The sequence below is a fragment of the Sinocyclocheilus grahami genome, unplaced genomic scaffold, assembly GCF_001515645.1.
Source record: "Sinocyclocheilus grahami isolate Dianchi unplaced genomic scaffold, SAMN03320097.WGS_v1.1 scaffold264.1, whole genome shotgun sequence".
Classification (NCBI taxonomy): Eukaryota; Metazoa; Chordata; class Actinopteri; order Cypriniformes; family Cyprinidae; genus Sinocyclocheilus; species Sinocyclocheilus grahami.
Genome location: NW_015505443.1, coordinates 308,482 through 323,305, shown reverse-complemented (window position 1 = coordinate 323,305; position 14,824 = coordinate 308,482). Strand labels below are relative to the sequence as shown.

Sequence of the window (14,824 nt, the reverse complement as noted above, 5' to 3'; positions counted from 1 at the left end):
TATATATATATATATATATATATATATATACTTTAACTTGCAATTACTGACATTCCAGATGCTGCATTAGCACAGAAAATATCTAAATTATTCCAGTTTTATATGGTTTCCTTGTGTGGATCTCTCACTTCCACATCTGTGCAATAATAATATTGCGTTATCTGTTTTTTGGTTTCATTTTGTCTTCATTTATAAGTGATTTTTTCCTCTCCTGTTGTCTTTCTCGTTCTGAGTTTCCCTGAATCACACTTCCACTTTTTCAGAGACATGCTCCCATATGCCCTCCCAGATGTTCTTACACATCAAGTAAACCACATAAAATTGCCTGGAGGCTCTTGAACTTACATTCTTATTTTGGGCAGTGAAGAAGGTCTCATTTGTTCCCAAATGTTTTGGAGAGAAGCATAGTTTAGGGTGACACTGTTTCATATCTCTCCGATTAAGTTTTCAGAAGCTGGCATGCAAGCGCCTCAGAACATAAATAATGGATTTATCAAGTTAAGCAGCCAGCCATGCAGATGTACATACAAAGCAATGTTATCTTCCTGGCTACCATATAATTTATTTCCCCTCAGCACAAACTAATGCTAAAAGCAATTCAGAATGGAATTTACATTTAATAAAGGTAAAAGACTAAGGCAGAGCAACTTTTCTTCTCCTTTAACCTAGTGGATCTCAAGGGGTTGTGACTCAGAAACTGAGGTCTTTTCTGATAGGGTCACGGAGAGCAAGGAAAAATAATGCTAAATGCAAATAATAAAATGCATCTAACAATATAAACAGGCATATGACTATTATATAGGACATAGGATCTAGTTTGTGCAAGATTCGGCAGACTACTGCAATCTGGTGTATTTTACTAGGACTCCACCACAACAGCCCACTAGTATTTCTCAGTCACTGCACTTACATCTTCAAGCTTGAAAGCTCCACTGAGTTTGGATCTGATAGATCTGATAAAACAGTGGGCAAAAGGTGATATCAGGTAATATCAGGTTAGCTCCTTACCCACTTATCTTCCATTAATTGTTTATTTACTGTAAATGTCTCACTTGATTATGTACACTGAGGGTTGAAGTGTCTTCCTATGGCTCCACTGGTAAAGAATGATGCTAGCAACACAAAGGCCATGAGTTCAACTCCAAAAACACACACTACCTTCAAAAGTTTGGGTGTTGGATCGTTTATGTTTTTGAAAGTCTCTTATGCTAACCAAGGCTGCATTTATTTGATCAAAAAATGCAGTTAAAACAGTAATATTGTGAAATAATATTACAATTTAAAATAATTGATTTCAGTTGTGCTGCTTAGTATTTTTGTGGAAACGGTGATATAATTTTTCAGGATTTTTTTTTGAGTTTTGAGGATTGAGTTATTTATTTAAAACAGTCTTTTTTTTGTAACAGTGTAAAAGTCTTTGTCACATTTGATATCAATTTAATGCATCCTTAGACTAGACTCCAGATTTTTGAAAGGTAGTGTATACTGACAAATAATAAACACACTTGCCAAATGCACGATTATTGTTTTTAGAGGTGTTTATTTATTCTTTTTTTTTTTGCTTGTGCATTTTTATCTCATGTTTGCTTTTAACAACACTGTCGGTTAAGTTTAGTGTAGAGTTTATTAGAGGTGGTATGTTATTTTCAAACGCAATAAAGCATTAACCTTTAGGGGAAATCACTGAACATTTTACTTTGCAGAAACTGAAACTGCAGCGAAATGTGCAAGAAGCGATGATCTTTTACATAATATTGTAATGTATATAGCCACAACAAAGCTATAAATATAATACCAAGGATTTCAGTCCCTAAAAACTCCCTAAAAAGCTAGACACCTAATGGGATAATAGCTCGACAAACACCAGCTCAGGCCTCGTCACTGCTCTGTATAGAGTCTGACAAACAGATAGAAACTGTGAGGTAATGCATTATCAACACACATCAGTGTTTTCACCAGTTCATGCTAGTGAAGTGAGCACAGTCTTTCATCGCCTGGACATTTTTTTGAAAGTGTTTCCAACAATACTGATCTCCAGTGCCATTACTTTAGTTCCCTATTTCTCAAAGAATTAGAATGATTATTAAAGCTTTATAGTTATATATATCATTATAGTTAGCATCTATAGTGTGAGTGGGCCTTAAAAATATGTTTTGCTGTTGTACCATCCCCAACACAGCGACGTTTGACTCAGGTTGTGGGGTTTGTTGACAAAGTGTTGAAAAGCTTTAGTGCATGTTTAAGAGATACCACACACTAAAGGGGTGCAGCTGTTTATTAATCTCACTCCTAAATGAAATCTTTTTTGACAGGATTTAAGCTTTCATTCAGGAGCGAATTCAATAGCAAATAAATTTGCACCTAGTTGGATTATTTTAATGTTTATTCCATTATATTCAAAAAAAGAATGAAAACTGTGCCAACCTGTCTCATTCTCACAACACTGTGAAATGCAAATGTGAATGAACAACTTGAAAAGTGGAGGGAATATACCATTTGATTGATTTGATTGAATGTTAATAATGTGAAATTAATTCAACAGTATAATATATGCAAATTTCAAGAGTCCATTATGATATGGTATGGTATGGTAAATTGTTCAAAATTAGGGTTTCGTTAGTCCATTACCACTAGTATAAAGCTTACACGTTAGTTGTATTCACCTTTATAGAAAGGCAGCGACTATTTTCACTAAATGTAAGTAGCATACTTTAGATGCTGTTTACACTAATTGACAACAGAAGTATTTTCTTAGCAATATACATTAAAGGCTTCGTTCACCCAAAAATGAAAATTAGCCCATGAATTACTCATCCTCAAGGCATCCTAGGTGTATATGACTTTCTTCTTTCAGACGAATCCAGTCGGAGTTATATAAAAAATTGTCTTTGATCTTCCAAGCTGTTTAATGGCAGTCAGCGGGTGTTTCAGTGCATCAGTCCAAAAGAAGTGAAATAAAGTGCACATCCATAATAAAAAGTGGGGAGTGAACAAAGTCCTCCTGTAGTGAATCGATGCGTTTTTGTAAGAAACATAACCATATTTAAAACGTAATAATCAATTTAATCTAGCTTGCACTCACTGTTGTACACGGAAGCAGCTCCGGGCAGATGACGTAGGACGTCGGCGTTGCGCATGCTCCACTCAGAAGTGACAAACCGGGAAGCGCAGGGGAGAGATCAAAACAAAACAACGGTCACGAATTAGAAGTACAAAACGAGGATTTGTAAAGAAGAATGTCGGAGGATTTCGATATAAGCCAAGAGGAGACTGGTTTTCCTTTGCTAAAGTAAGGAAACTTTGCTTCCTTTGCTCCTGTAAACAAATGTTGGTTTTCACGAGACTCACCGGCGCATACGCAATGCTGACATCTTACGTCATCCTCCCGGGGCTGTACAACAGTTGGCGCAAGAAAGTGACGTGACATGTGGCCAAGTATGGTGACCCATACTTGGAATTAGTGTTCTGCATTTAACCCATCCAAAGTGAACACACAGCAGTGAACACAGACACACCTGGAGCAGTGGGAAGCCAGTTATGCTGCGGCACCTGGTGAGCAGTTGGGGGTTCTGTGCCTTGCTCAAGGGCACCTCAGTCATGGTATTGAAGGTGGGAGAGAGGGTTGTACATTCAGTCCCCCCCCTACAATCCCTGCCGGTACGAGACTCGAACCCGCAACCTTTGGATTACGAGTCCGACTCTCTAACCATTAGGCCACGACTTCCCCGTATTATGTATTGAATATGGGTATTTTTCTTAGAAAAACGCATAGATTCGCTACAGGAGGCCTTTGTTCACCCCCGGAGCCATGTGAGGCACTTTTTATTATGGATGGATGCACTTTATTTCACTTCTTTTGGACTGATGAACTGCAAAACCCGCTGACTGCCATTAAACAGCTTGAATTTACACTCTTTGAATGTAGAGTGTAAATTATTATATGTATTAAAATTATTAAATGGATGCCACCTTATTGGGACAATAAAGTCCTCCCTACACTACCCCTAACCCCGATACAATTCATAATTTAACACTTGATATGCACATTATTTCCACTTTTCTAATACTTTCTTCATTGAATGTAAATGCCCTCTGATCTTATACGTGATGGGAAAAGGGAGAAGAGGGAGTACGGCAAAAGGTGGATTCTAACTTGGGTCGATCACGTCAGAAGCTACTTCTATATGCCTTACTCGCTACACCACTATGGTGAATGTCATTTTTAATTGTGTGTGGCCCAACCAGACATTGGTAGGTGGAATTAGTGTAAATAGCCTATACGTCAACAAGGTGGGCTTTTTGCACCGTCATATGAGCTTGTGCCTCTAACTTGACACCATTTAAAACATGTTTGGATTCAGTGTGCAGTTCTATGACATATTTTAAACTCTTAACACAAAACAAGCAGGGGCCAGAAGTAGTCTCTTCACATAAAGAGTGTGTTTGTGTCCAGTAGGTCAAGGTTCAGCGGTCAGCACGTAGGCCACAGATCAAGGTCAGCTCTTCCTGTTTGTTCACACAAAAACAGGCCATGCTAAACACACGGACATCAGGAGTCCACTCTGATGACGCAAGTGACTGTAATGTTTTTCTACCTCTCGCAGAGTGCCACTCATAGTCCAATTCAACTGAAAAAATGCCACGCACAGTGACAAGCACTTCAGTTTGTGCAAGAGCCCCGGTGCATTGACGGGTTCTTACAATTTAATGCAGAGGTAATTCATTTGAGTCACAGACAAGATGACTATTATTCATAAAGCTGTTCATGAATAATGGGTTCAATTATTCCATAAAAAATAACAATGGCATACAATTTATCAAGTATTTTGGCATTTTGGAAAAGTGCCATAGCATAGTCTATCAGAGTACATGAACTCACTACAAGAGCACGGCTCCAGCACATTCAATTAATTTGGATGAATGTTTTAAAATTTTAAAATGAAATGAAATGGAGTCATGTTTAATGTAATAGTAAGTCGCTTTGGATAAAAGCGTCTGCTAAATTACTAAATGTAAATGTAATGTAATGTTTTACCCAAAAATTAAATAATGAAAATTATTCCACCCAATAAAGAAAATTCTGTCATCATTTACTCACCCTCATGTCATTCCAAACCAGTATGAGTTTCTTTCTTCTGTGGAACAAAAAAGAAGATATTTTGAAAAAAAAAAAGTTAGTAACCAAACAGTGTTGGGTCCATTTGATTTGTATTGTGTTGACTTGCATTGTATTTTTTGCCCATATGGAATTCAGTTAGACCTGAAATGGTTTTGGTTACCAACATTATTCAAAATATCTTCTATTTGTTTCCATACAGGAAAGAAAGTGAAGGAACGATATGAGAGGGAGTAAATTATGACAATTTTCATTTTTGACATCTATCCTTTTAAATCTCAGTCTATCATATGACTTGGGGTGTTCTGAAGTCATATGGGGCATATTAAATAATTGTATGATACTATAATGGCGATTTTTGTACTTCTTACTTCACAGCATGTGAACTGATGTTGTATGGAAAGTGCTGCATGAAGGTTCCTTAAAAGCTTATTGTGGTCCACAAAAACAGAAGCATACGTGTTTGAAAGCACTGAGCCTTACTCAGTCTACACGAGCCTGCAAGCCAAAGTGGGAACTGTATCACTTGTGCATCCATTGAGTATTGATTTAATGAAAAAAAATTAAATAAAAAAAAGGCCAGTTCTGTGATGTGGGTTAATAAAACTTATATGTATAAAAGTATTATTATATATACGAGGTTGAGGTGAGGTTGTGCTGGATGCCAGCATGGTTGTGATTAACTGTGGCCGAATCACAGTCATACTGATATTCAATACAAAAGCAGGACTGTGAGCGTCTCTCACATCTCTGAAGCACTGTCAGGGTTTGTTTTGTTATAATGACTGGAAAGTTTCTCTCTGTGATTACATCAGAAGCTCTCCTTGGTTATAACAGAAGGCATGCATTTACAGATGCAACAGCAATCTCTTTACAAATGAAATGTGTTGGAAAAATGTTAGCGGTAATGATGACAGATGACATGTGTCCTGAGGACAGATGAGAGAGTAACATTCTCCAGCACACCACCTCTGTCCTCCTGTAGAGTCTACTAAAAGTGATGCTGTACGACTGTGTCATTTTCTCTTTGAGCTTTCTGTAAATGGAGAATATAAGCCATTATATCCAGAGAATTTGTTCAATCATGCCCATTTGTGTTAGCATGAAAAGGATGCTTAAACTGGTTTAGCTTCATGATAGACACTTAAACTTAATGTTTCTCTCTGTGATAAAGACAGATATATGACCTTATTTGAATATCAATGTCTAAAAGACACCTATTTTTGTGAGTGCGGATCATGGTTTTATTATTAGTATTACAACAAAATTACTAAAACTCCAATCTATCAGTCTCTCAATGATACTAAAATAACACTAATTTGGTGACATTAATTACATTTTGCGTAATGAGCTCTAATACACCTGCATACATTTTATTTTAATAAATCAAAATTGCAGTGGTATGTCAGTGGATGTATATCAACAGGGTGGACCAAATTTGCTCATTGTTTAGTAATTTTACTACAATGTATAGCGAGCTGCAGCAGTTGCTTTTTTTGTATTTCTATGACACAGTTTACTTACCTTAAGAACTCAGTTAACATGCAACTAATTTTCACAGAGATGAGAGATTGCTGCATGAAAGAGATCAGGATAATCTATTGAAATTGATGCAAATGATGATTAGCGATATTTGAGCTCACATCTGGAGCTGTGTTGCCACCTTAGGGGCTTTTCTTTTTTTTTACTTTAATTTTGTAGGAAATGAGAGTGAGAGATCTGGATCAGACTCAAACCTTGTGATCCAATATTTCCTGATTTTGTGCACAGCTCTGATGAAAGCAATTGTGAGTTAACTTTAATGCCCTTTACTGTATAAACCAGAGATGCAGTATTTGTTTCTATAACATATTTGGATCATTTTATTAAAAATACATTATTGTTTTATGATAATGGGATTTTAGCTGCTTTGCACTTTTGTGATAAACACACCATCACACATAGAATGAGTCCGTCTCCATCTCTATGTGAAACTGTCACAAAAATATTAAGACAGTGATTTCTTATATTTTCAGATTTTTCCATACGTAAATATATTTTTTAATCTGCACATCTACCGAGGTTGAATATCTGTATAAAACAACATACAAATGCAGACAAGTGGATAAATATGTGCATATTATTATCATTATTATTACTACATTAAAAATCCAGCTCCACAAAACCATATAACATATTCTGTTTAGCTGCAAGTGTGTGTCACTGCATATTCAGTTTCCATTGGGATAGACGGATCACTTGTCGCGTCACGCCTGGTTAAGACTGATTAAGCTACAGATGACGGAGTCAGATTGTGTTAACGTCATGAGTGTCTGTCTCTCTACAGGACAAATGACAGCGGTAATGTGATTTCACAGGGAGATAAAGAGCATGTGTGTTTGAGAACGTTTTATTAAATGAGCCTTGACCAGCATCCAGCTTCATGCGCAGTGTTTCATGTACTTGGACAGATTTAATAAACTCAGAGCTGATTCGTTTAACACACCACGAGAAGGAAAGCGGGAATGATTGTCAATAAAATTTGAGCTGGTTAAAAACAGAGAAGTCAATGCTAATTTAGTAAGTGAAGGCTTATTGTTTCCTACAGCTCTCAGGCACTGTTTGTACTTGTTGAACACCTGTAAGTGCACATACAGCACACATGAGCGCTGGGCTCTTATTATCTCAGGGTATGTGTATCGCAGCACGTGTGATCACTCACCGTGCAATGAAACTCTTGGTGAACTCGTGGACCCCTTCGTAACCCCACGTCATTGGACAGCACGGTCTCAAGTCCACAAACATACTGCAAGCAAAAATGGTAAGCACTTTTTTGAAGCAGCGAGCTCTAATCTGATTGGCTGGCTTTACGCAACTTCCGTGAGCCAGGTTACTGTAATGAGCACTTCCGAGCAAAAATTAAATCAATGGAATAGTCAAAGTTAATCAGCGTTTTGTTTGAGGCATTTGGTAGCAGGTTAACTAGATATGCACAAACAGAATTTTGTTTCCACTTCGTTTTCTAAATTATGCTTGTGAAATCATCAGCACTGTACAAACAGAATTTTACTCATTTCAAACTTTTTGTGTTTTCTAACTTTTTGTGATGTGACAGTGCTATTTTAATATTTCAAATGTCAGTCAAATGTTCTCTTGATCGGTTCTTGGCCAGAATAAGCTGCAATGTAGACATAACTAGTCAAAAATCTGCTAAACATAGGCACACATAGGGAAAAAATCCAAATGTGTGCAAAGTCCAAAGCTGTACCTATACATATAATTAATGGCAGTTTCCAGCTGTAATGAACACCAAATGGCAGTAAAACAGCAACAAGTTTTATTCCTTTTCACACAAATCATGATTACTGGGGCAGATTATTAAATCAGTAGATTAATCAAGACTTACTATGCAGTTCCTTGCACAATACCATCGTATGCCCTTATAAAACATGTTATCATAGTACATTATTTGTAAACTAATTTTAATGTTCGCATCACATAATCGACCATATGCACAGATTTTCTGACATAGTAAACTTGCTCAGTAGATCACCTGGTACAGCACTGCACTTGCAATACAGAGCACTCAGGTACGAGTCCATAGAAACACGAGTCACGATAAAAGAGCAAGCTAAAATGCCAAGGTTGCTTCAGTAAATGACTTTTTTTTATCTCACGTTTGGGTTGGTTAACACTATTGGTTAGGTTTATAGTGGAGTTTTTTCTTTTGTATATGTTATTTTTAAAAGCTGTTTAAAGCATTAACCTTTAGTATCACCTATCACATTTCATTTCAGAAATACTGCAATATGCACAACAACTAACCTAAAACATTGCCAGATTCACGTTCATCAGTTTGGACGAAAGTGAACCTGCTCTCAGCTTTTAAAGTGTCGAGAAATGTGCAAGAAGCACCATTATATCATTTTGGAGAAATCTCACCACATGTACATTTTTAATGTGAGACTAGGGTAGGTTATTTCAGAGTGGCTAGCAATAGCAAGCTATCTTTAAAAGCAAGATCCCACCTTCCCTGCATAATCACTCCCCAAAGCCAGGCGTCCTCCAAAACACATGAATGCACACAGGCAGCCTGGAGGCTATCCAGCGACACAATGAGAGACGGCGATGGTGGAGGATTGATTTCAATGCTGTCAGATTACCTCATGTCTCATTCACCAGTGAGAAAACATTACAGTACAAAGTGCATAATATTACAATAATAACGCCTTCCATTCTTGCTCGGTCTGCAATAGCGTAATGGAACGTGCTGATGACGTATCATGTCTGTGCGGACAGGGTGTGCGGCGGTAAATACATAATTTGACAGGCAGGTAGGACAGCCTATTGTAGTCCTTGGACCAAGAGATATGATTGGATGAGCATTTTATGGTCCTACACCTTCCACAGATGATATAAATACATTTAGACCACCTAACTTATTGATTGCTTTCGGGATGTGAAGAGACTTTTAACCAGCATAACAAAAAATGTTTTGAACCATATCACCTACCCTGCCTTTAAGTACTGAGTCATGTCTAAATGTGGCACAGTCTCTTCTATTTGTATCCTTTGTTTAGAAAAAACGAATTGTTTCAATTATTTTGTGTGTCATATCTGACTCATATTCACATATCCATTTGGTCTAACTAGAAAAAAAAAATATATATATATATATTTACAGACAAATCCAACCTAGAATGTGAACTGAAATCTTATTAAATTGGAGTGGAGAATGAGTTTCAGGCAAAAGGTCAGATAAAAAAAATTGTAGTAGATCATTACAGTCACTTCAGCACCACAGCAAGATGTTTTGATGGACTTTTCTGTTCTCTTTCCACACTGACAGCAACTCTCTTACGTCTCTTGGTATTGTACGGATGTACAAGTCAGCAATTTTGTTTTGTGCAGTCCAAGGGCGTTTCCAAAGCGACTCGACGCAGCGTCTCATTCCCTCGGGGAACCATGGTTACATACGTAACCTAGAGACGTTTTTGTTCATCCACCCCTGCCCCCCACATATAATATATATGAATATGCTAGGAGATATGATCATTTAAACCACATAGTTTTTAATTTGTTGCAATCAAAGACATATGGAGAGATAAACACTTATGGTTTTACACAGTTCATGTAAAAATAATATTAATACTAACAATAAATGCAGTTGAGAAATATCAAGTGGCAAAAGAAAACATGAACACAACAAACACTAACATAACACAACCAACTATAAACACAACTGTGAAAACTTCTTTCATGACTGACAACCTACCGTTTCCGAACAGTTAGAATAAAGGTAACAAATTATCAGCTAAAATGTATCGATACATTTGAACTACAAGCGATCTCTCACTTTTTCCAGCTCCCGCTTCGCTTCTTTGGTGACTGTTTGCTAAAATCTAGAAACAAGCCCAGCGCAAAACATTATTCTACACTTTTATCGCAATTTCACAATAAGCAAATATGTTATTAAAATACGATTAAATGGTCATTTGACTCAATTCATGGATAGATAAAATGTAAACAACTTGCTTGTCAGTGATTCCTGTCGGTTCTCGCGCCACGCGCGCGGGGAGAGAGAGGACAGACGGCGCGTGGCGCGAGAACTGACAGGATCCGTTTAAACTGTGGAAAACACTACAAGATAATAGTAGTGTTTATAGTCTACCATATGCTCTTCTTATAAACAACTATAAAATAAAATGTCACTAGCTACTTTCATTTGGCAAAAAAAAAAAATTAAATGCAGAATAGAAAACAGAAATGTTAAAGTTTAGCTAGGCTACTATTCGCCTTCGTAAGCATACAAAAATACGATTTCAGGAAATATGTTATATCTTTCTATGTAGGCTAGTTTACATTGAGTGATGTTTTTGTCCTCTTAAACTCCTGCGTTGATAAGATTGAGGTTAAGCAATCAGGCAACGTGTTTTTAAGAGTTCTCTTTCGCAAGAGTAACCTGCACAAACCAAAAGATTTACTTTAGGTGTTACTTACTTTCTCCACCAAAATAAACAGTTTCATTTAAATCAAAATCCGTATGGATAATCTATTGTGATTCTCAGAATAACTGTCGCTTCTACTTATTAACTTTCCCTTTTGCTCTTAAAAACGAAAAAAAGCAGCAATATTATGTAGTTCCACTGTTCAGGGGAAAAAGAAAAAAAAACTTAAAATTGTCTCGAAAGTCACAGTTGAGAAATACATCAAAAGTGTTGTACCTTTAGCTCGTTTAATTCCGCGAAAGTCCCCAATCTGCGATCCACAAGCGGGCATCTTCAGAGGGTCAGAACCGAATCCCGGTGCAGGATTTAACACGTAATCCAATCCTGAATGGATTGAGGCGAGATGAATCCTTCGGAGAATATCAGTCTGCTCTGACTGCTCTGCGGTGAGTGACACGCATGAGCTCCAGTGCACGAACACAATGAAGCGCTCCAAGTGAAGCTGCAGAGCGCGTGTCTGCACCATCAGCCTGACACCAACACAGCACAGCGACCACTGCTGACTGCATTATACTATTAACTAAATGACAGCGTTAATTACGGTCAACAGAGTAAGACAGTAACGTTCAATTTACTGAATGTGACATTATCTTTATTTATATTACTTCAGCTAGTATATGGCAACAAATACTACACTCTAAAAAATGCTGGGTTAAATACAACCCAGTGCTGGGTAAAATAGGGACAAACCCAGCAATTGGGCTGTTTTGACCCAGCGGTTGGGTTAAATGTTTAACCCAATCTTCTGGGTCAAAATGAAAAAAGAAAAAACAATTCAACTGTTAATAAAAACAATGATACTAAAATAACACTGCTTCCTATTTATCCTGAAAAACAGTTACTACAAAAATATGAATGCCACACAACTGTTTTTAACACCGATAATAAGTTTCTTTAGCAGCAAATAAGCATATTAAAATGATTTCTGAAGGATCATGTGACACTGAATACTAAAGTAATGATGCTGAAAATTCAGCTTTGAATCACAGGAATAAATTACAGATGGTGCGTACATTTAAAATATATTAAAATAGAAAACTATTATATTCCATTTGCACCAATATTCAGTAATATTTCACTGGTTTTACTGTTGTTGTTTTTTTTATATATATAAACACGAAAGGAGAATTTTTGAAGAATCTGCACAGTTTGAGACTCGGCACCAATTGTCTTAACCAATGACATGGGCTTGACCAATGGCAGATGGGGGAGGGTTGAGGACATTTTTATTTGGCCGTGCTAATGACATAGAAACTACACAACATAGAAAAAGGGCTTTGTTAATATTCTTCAACAATTCTCCTTTTGCTTTCCATGGAAAACTGACAGCATGCAGGTCTGGAACGGCAGAAGGGTGAGTAAATAATGACACAAGTTTTATTTCTGGGTGACCTATCCTTTTAATGAGTGTACAGGAAGAACTCGACCAGACACTTCCCTTCAACAGTTCTTCCTTCAACCCCACTGCCCTAACAGCTTCTTCATAAAGCTCCCAGACTCCACTCAACCCTAACGCTGTCCTTTAGCTTCAATCCACTCACATGTAGAATCGCGATCCCCTGCTTACAGTAACACCACGGGAATTGTCTCTGCGTAAGAAATGTCAGTGAGAGCCACTGAAATGCCAAGCATAAATAAATACCACTGTCATGGGTTATTGACCCCATGATGAGTGACTAGCCAACTAGGGAAGTATTAATAATTAGCTAGCAAGCATGTTAATTTGAGAGGAGAGGCTGTTTGTTAATTAAATTAAATTCAAACAATGGATTTACACTTAGATTCGTTATAATTAAAAGGTCTTGATTTTGGGGAAGACTGCAGCTTTAGAGATTGAAGTTCTTTTTTCATATGTTGAAGCATATGGTGGCCCTTTATGAAGGCTTTTTTTTCCCCGTTTAAATGGGGGAAAATGCAGTATGTAATATAGAGTTTTCAATATATATTTTTTGTATGTACTATAAAGGGTGATGTATTGAAATTTGTATTTTTTATTGTTTGCTACTGTTGTCATCAGCAGCGGATTTTATAAAGCTGCAATGTTCTCTCTCGCAGACGTGCACATCCATTTTTTGTCGCTCATTTGATCCAAGCATTTATCCACTGACCCACAAAATACTGAGACAGATGCAAGTATGATGTTATCAAATAAATCACGTTTGAGCTTTTGAATTGATCAAAAAGAATGATGGCACCCAAAACACACTGTTTAAACATATTTTATGCAGAAAAACAGCTATTTTGAATGTAATTGAAATTATTGTTACAATCATTTCACTTCAATTTGTTTGTTGACATTCATGCTCTGCTAAAGCTTGACCTTCAGACCAATAACAAAAACATCACATGACTGCTTATCAAAACTTGTTCAATTATGTCATATATGATATTGCGTCACAATGGAAAATTACCATGATAGTACGCAACTTAACCTAATTAATATTCATGAGCTAATGCCTTTGCAGTACTGTGACATTGCCTGACTGCACTTCTCAAAACACAGGGACTCAAATGCACTGAAGGATAAAAAACAAGATCGGCAAAACTTCAAAAGGCATATTTTTTTCTTCTACATGCTCCTGTTCACTGTGAACTCTGTCCCAATACAAAGTTCATTGCCCCACTTTGAAGATAAGCTTTGGTGAGGCAAACTACTCTCTGTGAACAACACAGGTCACTGCTTTTCATTCAGTGTTTCACCCTAAGAAGAAACAATGAAGACAGTTTTGATCAAACTTTAAAGGGGTCATATGATGTTGCTAAAAATAACATTATTTGGTGTATTTGGTGTAATGAAATTTAAAAAACACATTATTTTCCACATACTGTACATTATAGTTTCTCCTCTATGCCCCGCCTTTCTGAAACGTCGATTTTGACAAAGCTCATCGGTCTGAAAAGCAAGGTGTGCTGTGATTGGCCAGCTATCCAGTGCGTTATGATTGGCCGAATACCTCAAGCGTGAGACGGAAATGTTATGCCCCTCACCATACTGTGATGATGCCCTGTCAGGCTGGAGCGATGATTCAAAAAACATGAAAACCCATTATAAACGAGGCATTCGTTGCATCCAGTGGGGACATACTTATGGATTATATTGACTTATACTGTCCTTTTACGCGTTGCATTGCATCGCGCCGCTTAAACATAAAACCATGTCTGCATTTGTGATTGGAGAAATGACAAACAACAAGCCCTACTCTACATTGCCCAAAAAACTCGCTTTAAATATAAAAAATATAAAAACTCTTTAAATATAAAAAACGTACTTACAGTCTGTGAGTCAGAACAGCCGGCATTGTAGTCTACTCTACCAGGATCAGGAAACAGTCCTCCATAAAATGTGCTGCACACATCTGAATATTTGGGTTGAAGTGTTCTGGAACAGTGTTGTAAATACAACTTAACCACTGATTTCTAGTCGTGTCCATTTTTGGAAGGCCAAACAAAGTAGTTTTGTTTTCACAACGAAACACAGCGTCACACACGGCGGCCTAGAGTGAGCGGAGGCCGGTGGGCATGAGAACGGCACGGCCGGCGGATTCGACGAAGGAGAGTCCGGAGGGCTTGCGGCAACCACATGTGACGACCCCGGGCTGGACTCCGCTTCATCCAAGGTGACGATCCGGTGATCCACAGTGCAAAGTTCATGTATTTCCTCAGTGACCAGCACGGATCAGCTCCAAGCATGACGAAGCCATATCGTCCTCTTTTGGAAGGC

The 14,824-nt window shown here is 37.5% G+C and overlaps 1 protein-coding gene across 2 annotated transcripts in view; it reads right to left on the bottom strand.

The window, feature by feature from the left end:
• LOC107599297 (glucagon receptor-like) overlaps positions 1-11,568 on the bottom strand; it is an 85,411-nt gene extending 73,843 nt beyond the window's left edge. For both annotated transcript variants that reach the window (XM_016290844.1, XM_016290846.1), the window contains exon 1: positions 11,320-11,568. The gene's annotated coding sequence lies outside the window, so the exon portion shown is untranslated. The remainder of the gene's footprint in view (positions 1-11,319) is intronic.
• Between the last annotated feature and the right edge of the window lie 3,256 nt (positions 11,569-14,824).